Source organism: Sceloporus occidentalis, unplaced genomic scaffold (assembly GCF_023333645.1).
Source record: "Sceloporus occidentalis isolate IW3139 unplaced genomic scaffold, rSceOcc1.0.p SCAF_18, whole genome shotgun sequence".
In the NCBI taxonomy this organism is placed as follows: Eukaryota; Metazoa; Chordata; class Lepidosauria; order Squamata; family Phrynosomatidae; genus Sceloporus; species Sceloporus occidentalis.
In genome coordinates, this window is record NW_028316998.1 from 1,497,298 (window position 1) to 1,510,063 (window position 12,766).

Here is a 12,766-nt window from a genome sequence, read left to right on the forward strand (position 1 = left end):
CGGGTTGTTAATGGTTATGTTAATGTTGGTTTTTATGGGGGATCTGTTAATAAAGCTGTGGCCAATGCCCTTACCCACACCAGTGAGTTATGTCTTTATTTACGTCGGGTGGGTGAAGGTGTTGGATTTGGTCTTTAGGAGAATCTGGGCTTAAGCAGTCAAGAATGCATTCATTTAACTTTTCATTTATTTATTATTGATTTGTAACTTTCTAGTTAACTGTCTATGCTGATGGTTATATTGATTATTGTTGCTTTTTTCTCTTTATTGTATAGTGATTTAATAATTCCATGGAAATTCATATTTTAGAAGAATTTGAATTGCTCCTGTTGAATCCTTTGTTTCTAAAATATATTCTTGTCATTCATTTAGAATATATATATATTTAAATGCTTTGTTCATCTAAAAGTGAAAGTGACATCGTTCCCCATGCCATATATGCCGTGCCTCAGTATGGTAGCCAAATTCCTCAACAAATTCCCACCAATTTGAGCAAGCCCCAAGGCGAAACGCGTTATTGGAGGATCACAGGGGGGACTATTTTTCACTTGAGTATTGCATTTGGATTATGTGTTTTTATTTGTTATATTGTGTTTAAAATAAATACTGCAGTTTGCATATTCTGCACATTTAGCATTACTGGCACATACTGCATCCTCTGCACATATTGCTCAGTTTTGCACAGTACCATTTTAAGACTCATCCCCTACTGGATCCATTATTTTTTCCTGCTGCTATCTACATTTACGCTGGTGTTAAAGGGGAAGTGCTGTCCTCAGTCAGCACAGCGTAATCCTCACCAGAGCCCGGGTGGGGGCTCTGGATTAGGTCTTCACCAACAAATGGGTGTGTGATCCCAAATCACACATAGCGATTTCGATTGGAGCCAGTCACATTGGCTCCACTCATGTGAGTGTTCTAGCCCATTACTTTTATTGCATTAATTTGTGTTGCCCACAAGTTGCACTATTATTTGTTTCTTTTATGTACATCCCGGATTCTGATCGTCTTTAACCCAAAGGGGTAAGCTATATCTCCTTATTTGCTTATTTGCTCCACTCACTGTGGTGGGTTACACCACCTCTATTCTCTTTTGCAGATATACCACTCAACTTCTGCCAAACTGCAAAGACAAATAGTCAGATACCCCCTTTTAATTGCACATGTTTTTTTGTCATTGAATAAGGATCTCTGGCCAATCACTCCAGCCTTTCAATCATAGGATGGGAACAACACCTTGGATGATTATATAAACCAGGGGGCACAAATTACCATGTTATATATCCTAATAAGGTACACAAACTGTGCAGCAGAAGAAATGTCTGGTACATCTTACTAGCAAACGGTAATAATCAATCTAGAGCATGAGAGCACATTAAAAGCAACTCATCACTGTGACATCTTATGATGAAGTGGTATTGTAAATTGTAACAAGAACCAAGAGGTCTAACAGCGCTCAAGATCTTGGTATTAAAATACTTCTCCTTTGGGGAACAAGGTCTCCAAAAGAAGTGGCTGGTGATGAGTGTGATGGGGTGAACTAGAAGAGGGAATAACTTGCAGACTTGTGTGTTTTTTTACATCAGTTGTATTTTGTTCAGTATGTTAAGGCATTTAATTCTTTATTTTATGTGTTTCTACTAGACTTGGGCACCAGGGGGGTCTTCGTGTTCGTCTTCGTAGTCGTCTTCGAAAAAAAACCCTTTGTGTTCCGCGAATATTCGCCTGTTCCCGTCTTCTTTTCGGGCGAATATTCGCGGACATTCTTCGTGCTCTTTTCATCTTTGTTTTCTCCCGGCTGCGTAGCAGGGGTTAATACGGGGTTAAGAACACATCGGAGCAGGAGCAGCAGCAGATGCGTTCGCGCCGTGAAGGTACGTGTGTGCGACTCTATTGGTCACCGGAAAGGGTACGGTTATTTTTAAGATTATTAGCAGTGCACTGTTTTGGTTAAAGATGTATTATGTCTAAATAATAATTTAATTTTAATGGGTTTATTAAATTTTATTTTAAAGTTATATTTATTATTATTTACTTTATTATATTTATTTAATGTTGTAGTGCTACCCTACCCAGCTATACCTATGTGCACTAGCATACCTAGTTTAGCAAAATTTGATGGGACAGGAAAAAAGCAAGACTGTCCCTGAAAAAGTTGGGTCTGTTGGCAGCTATGTGGATGGAAAAATGTTATAGGGTGAAGTGTGAGTTATAGCGTTAATGCTAGTGAGTGAAGAAGTGAAGGCCAGGGCAAATAACAGGAGGAAAGGTCCTTGTGATTTGTGAATTGTACATGTGTGTTATGTGTGTTATGTGTTATGTCACTGTGTTATATGTGTTATGTGTGTTATGTGTTATATCACTGTGTTATATGTGTTATTGTGTGTGTTATGTTTGGTAGGTTGTGTATCAGACGGAAAAAAATGAAATGGAAATGGAAAAGGAAATGGAAAAGGCGAATGAGTGGGCAATTGGCGACCCACTCATCTGTTTCACCCCAGGGCAAAGCATACAAACAACTATCAGTCCTAGACGTTTGGCAGCGGACTTCCAGAGCTCAGACACTAGGCCCTAGCGTAAGCTGGCTACTCCGGCGGAGGTAGCAGGAGTTGCCACACCGCAAACAGACGCAGCCAGGGGGGAGAAACTACCCTTACCATTAGGGACATTTTGGGCATGACTCTAGCCAGGAAGCGAACCGGCAAAGAAGAGATGCTGGCACCACCACCAGCAGCATTGAAAAATGGAAAAGGCGAATGAGTGGGCAATTGGCGACCCACTCACCTGTTTCACCCCAGGGCAAAGCATCCAAACAACTGTCAGTCCTAGACGTTTGGCAGCGGACTTCCAGAGCTCAGACACTAAGCCCTAGCGTAAACTGGCTACTATGGCGAAGGTAGCAGGCGTTGCCACACCGCAAACAGACGCAGCCAGGGGGGAGAAACTGCCCTTACCATTAGGGACATTTTGGGCATGACTCTAGCCAGAAAGGGAACTAGCATTAAAGAGACGCTGGCACCACCACCAGCAGCAGCAGCATTGGGAAAGGCGAATGAGTGGGCAATTGGCGACCCGCTCACCTGTTTCATCCCAGAGCAAAGCATCTAAACACTGTCAGTCCTTGGCATTTGGGAGCGGACTTCCAGAGCTCAGACACAAGGCCCTAGCGTAAACTGGCTACTCCGGCGGAGGTAGCAGGAGTTGCCACACCGCAAACAGACGCAGCCAGGGGGGAGAAACTACCCTTACCATTAAGGACATTTTGGGCATGACTCTAGCCAGGAAGCGAACTGGCATTAAAGAGACGCTGGCACCACCACCACCAGCAGCAGCAGCATTGGGAAAGGCGAATGAGTGGGCAATTGGCGACCCGCTCACCTGTTCCACCCCAGAGCAAAGCATCCAAAGACTGTCAGTCCTAGACGTTTGGCAGCGGACTTCCAGAGCTCAGACACAAGGACCTAGCGTAAGCTGGCTACACCGGCGGAGGTAGCAGGCGTTGCCACACCGCAAACAGACGCAGCCAGGGGGGAGAAACTGCCCTTACCATTAGGGACATTTGAGGCATGACACTAGCCAGGAAGGGAACTAGCATTGAAGAGACGCTGGCACCACCACCAGCAGCAGCAGCAGCAGCATTGGGAAAGGCGAGTAAGTGGCCAATTGGCGACCCGCTCACCTGTTTCACCCCAGGGCAAAGCATCCAAAGACTGTCAGTCCTTGGCGTTTGGGAGCAGACTTACAGAACTCAGACACAAGGCCCTAGCGTAAGCTGGCTACACCGGCAGAGGTAGCAGGCGTTGCCACACCGCAAACAGACGCAGCCAGGGGGGAGAAACTGCCCTTACCATTAGGGACATTTGAGGCATGACACTAGCCAGGAAGCGAACTGGCAGAGAAGAGACGCTGGCACCACAACCAGCAGCAGCAGCATTGGGAAAGTTGAATGAGTGGGCAATTGACGACCCGCTCACTTGTTTCACCCCAGGGCAAAGCATGAAAGTCTGTCAGTCCATAGCGTTTGGGAGCGGACTTCCAGAACTCAGACGCTAGACCCTAGCATAAATTGGCTACACCGGCGGAGGTAGCAGACGTTGCCACACCACAAACACGTGCAACCAAGGGGAGAAACTACCTTAAACATTAGAGAAAGAAAATTAACTTTCCAAGCTAAGAGCTGGGTAACCCAACTTGGGCAGATTGAATTTAAGAAAGGCAATCTGCTCCATCAGATGAGGTGCCATGCGTGAGCGCTGTGGACTCAGTATGTTTCCAGTCATAGAAAACACACGCTCACTTTGAACAGTGGTTGGCGGACATGATAGAAGCTGCTGCGCAACCCATGAGAGTGCAGGCCACACACTCTTCTTTTCATCCCAGTAGCTAAGAGGATCAACATTAGGTGCAGAAGGAACTTCACAGAGGTAAAGTTTGACCATTTCAGCAGCAATACTCTCCTTTCTGCTGCTAGCTCTGTCAGATGGTCCAACTATACTCCCAAGTGCTTCTTCCCAAAATGCAGCTGCTCCACTCAGCTGTGTTGTTGTGATGCTTGTGGCACTGCTGCTGATGCTGCTGCTAGGAGTAGCAGACCACATAATCTCTTCCTCCTCCTGCACCTCTCCCTCCTCGGACAGCATTCCCATTTTACACTGCCAGTCACGCACCTTGTTGACCAATTGGTCCCGGTAGCAACTGAGAACATTGAATTTCAAAGCTAGCTTTCCCTTAATTCTTGGATCGCAAAGGCACGCTAGCATCATTTCGGGACTCTTTTCCATGCGTTTGCGAAGGTGTACTTTTAGCAGATCCTTCAGCTTCCTGACTATGGCTGATACGTCAGGATGTAGAGTGCCACCTTGAACAGCCTCACGGTTTTCAAGGAACACATCCATCTTGCTGCCTAGATGGGAGAACACTGGGATTACCTGGGCCAGACTGGCAGTGTTTGTGCTTAAATTTTCAGTGGCATCCCTGAATGGTTTAAGGACTGCCACTAGCTGGACGATCACTGTCCAATCCTCCCTATTCAATGGAGATGTAATCCCAATATTATGCTCTGAGGCAAGATTATGGATTGCCCTCTGCTGCTCCAAAATCCTCTCCAGCATGTCTAACGTGGAGTTCCACCGTGTACTGACATCCTGACGTAGGCAGTGTACGGGAAGACCTGACCTCTCTTGCTCTTCCCTCAAAAGTTGGCTAGCCTTAACACTATGGTGAAAGTGCCCAGTGATCTTTCTGCAGCGGGACAGAACGACTGCTGCCACATTAGTTCCTTCTGACATTGCTGCCTTCACTACAAGATGGATGATGTGGGCTGCACAGCGCACACCAACGATATGACCATCTCGCAGCGCTTTCACCATTTTGGCACCTCCGACAGTTACCACAAAACCAACTTCAACATTGGTGCCTGCCTCTGCTCCCACCCAAAGGCTAAACATTTTCCTCATCGCATGCAGAATATTTTGGGAAGTGTGCTTTTCATCCATCACTTCTGCATGGAGAAGGAATGATCGGTAGCCTGCTGCAGCAGCTTCCTTGGGCACACCGGGCTGCCACCAGTGTGCTGTCAAAGAAAGAAAGGCATGCTGCCCACTAGGTGCACTCCACAAATCTGTAGTGAAATGAACACACTGACCAGCAGCCTTGGAAAGCTCCTCTTTCACTGCTGCAACACAGGACCGATACAATGAGGGGACAATGCTCCTGCTGAAAGTGGAACGTGACGGAACTGTATATTGTGGAGCCACAGCCTCCATCAATTGTTTGAAAGGCTCCCCTTCAATCATAGAGAAGGATGCCCCTCCAACAGCAATGAACTGACCAATAAGTTGCGTTACTTTATTGGCCTGCTGTTTGGACATTGACCTTTTGGATTGGAATGCCACAAATTATTCCAGGGTGGGCTGGACATGCAGTGCTCCAACCTGCCATTTTCAAAGTGCTCCCAAATTGGGGCGCGCATAGCCTTGGAGTGTGCCTTGGGTGCTGCTCCTACTGCTCGGGGTGGATGAACAGAGGCAGAACTAGTGGTGGTGGGACTGGTGGTAACAGTACTGGCCAAAGTGGGACTGCTAATTGCTTTAACTTTAGATTTGGTAGGTTTTGCTGCTGCTGGTGGTGGTGATGGTGATGAAAAATTGTGCACTAGTCATTTGGACATTGCTCCCTGAGGAATCTGATTCCTGACCACTCATCTCCTTCTACTTCCTCTGGCTCATGGTCTAGTTCTTCATCAGCCAGATCGAATGGAATTCCTGCTAGGCTGGAGCTAAGACTGATATCGTCATGAGACTCGTGGACTAGTAGTAGTGCGAGCAGGAAGAACAGACTCTGCACTTGGCCTCTTCAGTCTCAGGCTCCTCTGCTACCTCGCTAGGTGGAGTTCCACTATGTGTTAGCCCTCTCTCTAACTGTCTTTACAAAAATATTGTAAGGACTTGGTGGCTTGCTAGAGGTACTAGGAGGACATGGCGTTGGCGGTACTGGTGGGAACAGTAGGCGCAGCACTAGTGGTTGGTAGAGGCGGTTGAGGTGGGGGGGTGGTGGTGGTGGTTTTTCCTACGAAGGAATGAGATCGCTTTGGTTTGGGACTCCCCTCTGAGTCTTGCTGCTAATTTGGCTCTGCTTGGTACCTTGCATGCTGCTTGTGGATGGGGAAGATGCTGCTTGGGGGCAAAAGGCACTTCTTTTTAGTCCACTGGGCTGGTACTACTTTGTGCTACCCTTTAACTTTGAACGTGCTTCTGGTGCTTTAGGGCTTTCCGTAAAAAACCATAGAGCTTGTGGGCCTAGCCGCACTACTACTGCCTGCTTTTGGTGCCTTTCCTTTACTTGATGATCCTTCAAAGCAATGCTTCCCCAAATGATAAGCGAGAGCTTGGCCTACTTGGCCGACTAGACTGACGCAAAGGCTGCATCTTAGAACTGGTGGTGGTGCTGGTGGTGCTGGTGGTGGTAGTGGTGGTGGTAGATGGAGCTTGTCCCTCCTTAGTCCCCTAAAGGAGGATCCATTTCAAATTTTGTGTTGTGTGTGTGTAGTGTAGTGTTTAAAAAAACAAAAAAAAATAAAAAAAGTTAAAGACTTTGAATTTACACGGGCCTAAGAGCCTATCCTACTACTATGCTAAACCTAAAGCTATATTAGTATTCTAGTCTAACTCTAGGCAGACGCTCTCAAGCCCACTAAGCTAAAGTGAGGTTAAGTTATATATAATATTATATTATTAATAGATTAGAATTACTTATATTATGGATTATAGATAGAATATAGATTATGAATTAGAAAGAATTACTTATATATAATATAGATTATGAATTAGAATTTATTATATTATGTTATATAATAAATATCGGAAGAATTACTTATATTATGGATTATAGATAGAAGAATATAGATATGAATTAGAATTTACAATTACTTATATTATAAATTATGAATTAGAATTTATATTATATTATATAATATATTATAGATTAAGATTAAAGATTAGAATTATTTTAGTACTACAGCTAGTAGCTTGAAGCTTTGCTTAGTACAGTTGTTGTCGTCACACAGTCAATTTTTCTTGAAAAGAAATTAGAAATAAAATAAAAATGTCACAGCAAAACAGTTAGCTTGACTGCTTGCTGAAATACACAGCACTTATGCGGCTGCACTCACTAGCCCAACCAAGTTCACTTCACTGATGGACTTTAATAAAATTAAAATAAAATGTAAAATAAATGAGAAAATCTTTGCAAAACAGTTAACGTCACTGCTTGCTGATCAAAAAAGAACACAGCACTTATGCGGCTGCACTCACTAGCCCAACAAGTTCACTTCACTGATGGACTGAGGTGAGAAAAACAAATGAAATAAAAATGAAATATTATTAATTAAGAAAAATTGAACTTGGTCTCTTGCTGTTGCTAAAACAAAGCACAAACTAAAGAGCTGCAGCACCAGTACTAATAAGATTAGCTGAACTATAAGCTAGTTAGTAATTAATTATTAATTTTATTTATAGCTAATTTAATTAACTATTAAGATAAGAATTATAGAATTATTGATATTACTGAATGATTTTAGATTAGACACTAGTAGATGTCTTGAATGTCTACAGTACACCTCTACACTAGTATACTATTACTAAGTAACTATAGTATATATAACTGACAAATATATATATATAATTTTATAATGTATTAAATTATTAATTATTAATATTACTGATTTTAGATTAGACACTAGTAGATGTCTTGACTGTCTACAGTACTCTACATTCGTATACTATTCTATTACTATACTAACTATAGTATATATAACTGACAAATATATATATAATTTTATATGTATTCAATTTATTAATAATGATATTCTATTAAATTATTTATAAAATTCTATGTATTTAAATTTATTTAAGCAGGACAGGCAGTAGGCCCTAGTGCCAGCCCAGGGAAAGGGCACCCCAGTGCAGCACTACACAGTTGATGACAGACAAATTAAATTAATAAAAATATTATTATTAAATATTATTAATTCAGTAGAACTGAACACAGTACACTGTGAGAAATGCAGGCTGAGGCTTACCAGTCTCACACAGAACAGAACAATCTCTCTGTAACGCTCGGATGCAGCACAGCAGTGTTGCCAAAGCAGTCACAGGGAAAAATGAATGGATCTCTCAGGCAAGCTCTGGTCTTATAAAGGCGCATTCAGAAATTTAAAAAACAGCAGCACAGGCATTGGACGAGACCCTTAGCGTGACGTCACAAGAGTGAGCTGATTGGAGAGACGAGGATCAGCTCACTCCTGTTTGAAATTTTGGCGGCTGCTGCGGCAAAAAACGAAGACGATCTTCGATTCTTCGTGGTTGTGAGTCTTCGTCTTCTCCTACGTTTTGCCGGCACGAACAAAAAAAACGGCCTCTTTGTGCTCGTTTACATGTTCGCTCCGAAGACGAATGCGCAAGTCTAGTTTCTACCCTTCCCTATGCTGTGTGCCGTCCCATAGTAAGATGAGCATGTTATCCCATGCGCCCTGTAGCTTCCAAAAATCATTCACTGACGTACGTGTGGGGTATTTACATAATCTGGAGATGCAACTGAACACATTTTGGTGATTTCTTGTGCTGAGTGTGCATGATCTGCACAAAAAAAGATAATCACTGTGTAAGAGTTTTTGAAAAAACAATAATATAATGGCTGTAAAACTACAGCCTAAGTGCTCTTAGTGAAATACCCCAAATTGTCTGCTTTCCAAAAAATTTAACAATCTAATCTATTTATTATGTTTTTGTGATTATCTTTAAAAAGACAGCATAACTGTTAAAATAATGCAAGACTTTGAAACAGCAATGTATACCTTCTATATACCTAATATTTGCCTTATAATTGACACAAACATATGGGATTCTTATATGTATAAAGTATTGCCAAACTCAAAATAAAGACACTTTAATTAATATCTCTAAGGGTATTCTGGTCAACTCGAGGACTTTAGTAACAAAATAAAAAATAAATAATGAGTGCGCTAATATCCACAGTACAAAAAATAGTAATTCAACAAAAAAAGCTCAATGGTGTTTACCCAGAGACACTAGCAAACAAACAGGGAGAGTTCAGAAGTCTAAAATGTGCATTACCAGTATGTAGAAGGGATGGGTACTCCAAGGCAAGCAGAGCTCCCGGATATGATGTCTTATCCCAGCACTCGGCAACAATAGATGGCACATTGCTATTAGGGAGCAGTAAATACAAGATGGAAACTGGAAGATGGCACATGGAAGAGGAGAAAGGTAAGAGACGGGGAGAAAGGGGTGTGTAAGGGTAGTGTATATCTATATGTGTATGCATGGACAGGTGTGTGTAAAGGCAGTGCATGTGGGCAGTTATGTGTAAGTGCAGTGCGTGTTTATACGTGTGTTTATCGGCAGGTGTGTGTAAAGGCAGTGTGTATGTGGGCAGTCATGTGTAGTATCAGGGGTGTAACTAGAAACCACGGGGCCCTGGTGCGAAAACTGCCCTGAGGCCCCCCAACTTCAGCGGCTAGTCTGTGCCATCATTGCCCCCACACAACTGGTCTGTACCTTCTTTGCCCTTCCTCTTCATACAACATATGTAAACACACTTACACAAATTACACACACTTACTCAAACTCACTAACACACACTCCATCTTATCCCATTTACACATCCATGCTCACACACAATTACACAACCATGCTCTCAAGCACACACAAGTACATATCCATGGTTTCACACACACAAGTACACATCAATGCTCACACACACACAAGTACACATCAATGCTCACACACTGACAAAAGTGAGTACACCCCTCTCTGCTACAATGTAAAGTAGTGAGTGTACAGCCTGTATAATAGTGTAAAATTAACTCAACACACAGCCATTAATGTCTAATACTGTACATATAAACAAACACATATACATATATCCCACCTCCCATCCCCGCTTACCTGTCACTGCTCCTGCAGTTTTCTCTCTGGCTGGGGTCACAGGGGTAACATCGGGCCCCCAGAGGCACAGGACCTGAGGTTTTATCCTGTCAAGGTTTTCTTCAGAGCAAATTCTCTCAAAAGGGTGTGCAGTGAGAAGTGGCAGAGGGGGGGAGGCAGTGAGAAGTGGCAGAGGCGGGGCAGTGAGAAATGGCGGGGGGGGCAGTAAGAAGTGGTAGTGGGGGCAGTGAGAAGTGGCAGACGGGGGAGGCAGTGAGAAGTGGCAGAGGGGGGAGGCAGTGAGAAGGGGCAAAGGGGGGAAGGCAGTGAGAAGGAGTAGAGGGGGGTAAGGCAGTGAGGAGGGGCAGAGGTGGTAGATAGTGAGAAGGGGCAGAAGGGGAAGACATTGAGAAGGGGCAGAGGGGGGAGACAGTGAGAAGGGGCAGAGGGGATAGATAGTGATAAAGGGGGAGAGGGGCCACATAGTGAGAAGTGGGAGAGAGGGTACATAGTGAGAGGGGATAGATAATGAGAAGTAGGGGAGGGGTAGATAGTGAGAAGAGGTAGAGGGGGTACATACTGAGAAGTGGGGAAGGGGGAACATAGTAAGAAAGGGGGGAAGGCATTGAGAAGGGGGAGTGGGCGTACATTGTGAGAAGGGCATACAAAGTGAGAAGGGGCAGATAAGAAGGGGGGGTAGATGGGGAGAGGGGGTAGATAGTGAGAAGTGGGAGAGGGGATGGATCGTGAGAAGAGGGATACATAGTTTGCCGACAAAGATGTCTCACACTGGGCTGTTTGGGGACAAAGTTGGCCCAGGCTGGGCTGTAATATGTGTGTAATCTGGGTGCTGATCTGGTTCTATGTGGGCAATGTGGACACCAGGGCTGGCTTTGGGGTGTGCAACCTGTGATCTATGCTACGTAATTTAGGGGGTTATCTATACCTTTCATGCTGAGTTTATATGTGAATTCCAATTGATTTATAGCTGCAAAGCTGGGTATGTGTTATTCTGTCTTTATGTCTTTAATGAAAGCTATTTGTTTGTGACAAGATTTTTTTCCTTTCTTTGGTGGGGAATGCGGGGGCACACCAGAGGAGTAGTCCGCACAGGGCGCCAGAACACCTAAGGCCGGCTCTGGCAGTGCACATGTGTGTGTGAAGGCAGGCATGTGTTTATGGGCAATGTATGTATGTGTGTGTGTCAGAGCAGTGTATTGTTTTTTGACAGTCTATGCATACTATTGCAGTTTAGGGCCTAAAGGGAATTGAATGATTCCATGTAAGATGCATGTTTAGTATGTTTTTATTTTGTAATATGTAATGCATTATGTTAACTATTGATGGGGGTGTACCTAGAGTATTTGGCACCTGCTGCGGATCCTGTATGTGGCACCCCTACACAAGAAGATTAATGTTGGGAAGAATATTTATTTCACACATTTGTAATCTGTATGTCAACTGGAAAAAAATCGAAACCTGAAAAAATTAATTATTAACTTAAAAAAATATCTTGAACAGATATGGTACAGTGTAACTCCCATCACTATCCACTGAGCCAGACATTGACGGTAGTGTAGCCTCTGCCCCTATGACTATACACTAAGCAAGACATTGATGTGGTAGGCCTCTGCCCCAAAACAGCATGCCTGTGGCACCTCTGCCCCTTTAGCAGCCTGTCTGGGCCACCTCTGCTTTAACAACCTGCATGTCCCATTTCTGCGCCTTAACACTCATTCATTCACTCTCACCAACCCCCTCACCTCTCTTGCATATTTTAATGGTCCAGGGGCCAGTTGAGTATCACTGGGCCCACAAAGACACCTATGCGGCCTGATGGGCGCCTAATGTGAGCCCACTGCTTACTGCTGTGGCGCCCACACACTGTATGAGGAAATATACAAGCAGGAACTTGGGCGGGAAAAGGATTTTCTCGCACAATGTTCACAGCAGAAAGATGTGGGGCAAGGTTTGGCGGCCATCGAGCCACCGGGCAACCCCCTGATGAGTTGAGCCTTGGGTGGATTGCCCCTCTTTTAGGTACACTACTGACTAGTGATATGCTGGGATTATTATTTCTCTCTGCCCCCCATGCCAACAGATTTTATATGCTTAATTGAATGTCAATTTTATTAGAATGTATATACAACACGGCAACATATACTATATGTTTATTTTTCTGACATGTTTGGTTTTGGTATTTGTTCATATACTGTACGTATTGGGCTTCTATATATGATGTATATATGTGTGTATATACATATATACATCATATATACATCATATATAGAATGTATATATGTGTGTATATTCCGTATTTG

The 12,766-nt window shown here is 43.7% G+C and overlaps 1 pseudogene; it reads left to right on the forward strand.

Annotated features, from left to right (window-relative positions):
* Positions 1-12,766, forward strand: part of LOC149302534 (MARVEL domain-containing protein 3-like) — a 31,149-nt pseudogene that overhangs the window by 385 nt on the left and 17,998 nt on the right.